The sequence below is a fragment of the Rhincodon typus genome, chromosome 23 (genome assembly GCF_021869965.1).
Source record: "Rhincodon typus isolate 14 chromosome 23, sRhiTyp1.1, whole genome shotgun sequence".
In the NCBI taxonomy this organism is placed as follows: Eukaryota; Metazoa; Chordata; class Chondrichthyes; order Orectolobiformes; family Rhincodontidae; genus Rhincodon; species Rhincodon typus.
Window position 1 is genome coordinate 18394329 of NC_063354.1, and position 2588 is coordinate 18396916.

Here is a 2588-nt window from a genome sequence, read left to right on the forward strand (position 1 = left end):
AATCAAAACTGTGATTGAAAACCATAAATTCTGCAGTGCAGGATGTGATGCAATGTTACAATATCATTATCATCATTGTTTCATTGTGCCCTTCTTCACATATTAATATGTAGAGTGAGTTGTAAGACGTTACACTATGAAGTGTTATACTTGACATTTAATATATTAGGAACATACCATTACAGGAAACATTTCACTTGCACCAAAATCGTTTAATACTTTGAATTTGAATTTCCTGTGGAATGTACTTAATTCACAATCTCAATTTACTTCCATCAGTGTCATCAATAGTGACAGACCTGTTGCCATCATTTAGTACCAAAATGGGAAGGTAGCAAGCAGGTCATAATTTAATGCATGAGACAATAGCAATCACTCACCAGCATAAATTAAATTTGTCTAAGTATTAGCTTTTAAATGTGAATCTTGTTGTTTATCGCTTATTTGCCATACTCGTATATTGGTGGGAAGCCTGCCTCTTAGAACTGAGTGTCATAATTGCAAGGTCCTGAGTGAAGAAAGCCCTTTGATCATTTAATCTCATCTCTTCAGAATAATAGCCACAGCTCATTATTTTATTTAAATTCTTATTGGTTACATTTTAGGTAAATAAATGTTATAACTGTGAGTATAAAGATCACATTGTTTGACGTAACATTGTAGTTTACTATCTCAGAATTCAGATGTCAAGAATCAGTCCCCACCATGCCCCAACTAACTTCTATCTGCTTAGTTTAACACATGACCTTTGATCATTGGTAACCTGTGTTAATAGAGTTTCTCTGTTCACAAATTATTTTTTCCCCATCATTTTTGCATCACATTCATTCGTGTGCTTCCTACCAGTTTTCTTTTATTATGTCCAGTATTCAATCTTTATTGTTATCTTTTGGTTTGCTTGCAGTTTTATTTAATCGCTTTTATAAACACCTTTTCTCTTTCATCTGTTGTTCGTACTTTATGCTGCAGTCTTTGTCAGACCATTCCATTCACTTTAAAATAAGCACTGCCTATGACAGATGTCCTTTGATTTGCTATACAGTTTACTAAATTGTTAGGAGAAGTACAGTTCGTGTTCCTCATTCCTGCCCAGAACATTCAAATGTTATTTGAAGTCTCCACACCTAGCGACATCTTTTCTCACTGATTCATTCCCAGAATGAATAGTTGTTGATTTTTTCTTTGAAGATTTCAAAATGCAGTTATGTTTAATCCATGGCTGTAAGACTTACTATTTTTGATATGAGAGCAAAATGCTGTGGATGCTAGAATTCTGAAATAAAAACAGAAAATGCTGAAGAAACTCAGCAGATCTGGAAGCATCTGTGAGGAGAGAAAAACAGAGTTAATGTTTTGAGTCCACAGTAGCTCTTCTTGAGAACTGTTGTTGGTAACCTCTCTTGAAAAGATCATAAGGTAAATGCAGATAAGATTTCCCACTTGGTCCAAAAAAATCTAAAATTCTTGTTAGTATAGTTTGTTGAATGATTCCAGGATGTTTTTACTTTCTGTGCTTTTAACACCAGATTCACTTTGTCTTCTAGAAGCTTAAACCTATGTCCCTTTGTCTTATTGTCTGTTAGACATAAAATTGTTACACATACTTATCCAAAAAAAATCTAAAGTTTATCTTGTTGATTTGACCTTAAATGCTTTAAATGATTTTGTGCAGTTGACATAAGGTGAAAAAGTGGGAATTGTTTCAAGTAATTTCTGCTGCGGAACAGTTCAGTGTGAATCCAAGAACTTTGCCCAGAATATTTTCTGAATAAATTAATCTCCCCCACCAGCCATTCCTTCACGGAATAAATGAAACTATTTGAAAGGAAACATTGTGGTTTAATTATTCTGTTCCCTTTAATTAACATTTTAGTTTAAATCATAAGCAGTTCTGACATGCAAGCATCTTACTGCGGTGAAGACGTCGGATTATTCAACTTTAAAGTTTAGCACTCAATTGTTAGAAACTTCTTTTGTTACTTAGTTATTTGGTGCAACATTTTATCTTTCTAAGTACTATTTTTAACAACAAATAGATGAAAGTGAAACTATTTGGAATACCGTACAACAATGTGACGCATATGAGACTGAAAATTACAGGGAGTGAAATTAGCTTGTGAATATTTAATGTCATAATCAAATGCTTCTCCTTGCTATTTTAATTGTAGTATTAAATAAATTTAAATGAAATGGTTAACAACCCCATTAAAATTACAGAGAATATTTGAACACAGACATGAACATTTTCAGAATTATATTTTTCGTACTCAATTTGAAGTTGCGGGGTTACATTTATTATGTAAACTGCATGTTTGATTTCGGATTCAGAAGAAATAGCACTGAATGACTTTACATATTTGTAATTCATTCTTGAACACATGCAGTTATTGCATGTTGAGTCTCAAGTTTGTAAACGATTTTTATCAACTAAACTTTCAAGTTGACAGAAATGATGAAAAAAATGGTAATTTGTGCAGTTTTGAAAAAATATTTTCGTCATGTTTACATCACAATCAGAAAACTGTATTTGTTTCAAAATAAGAGGATGAAAATAAATTATTTGAGCAACATAATGAGTGCCAAGGTGT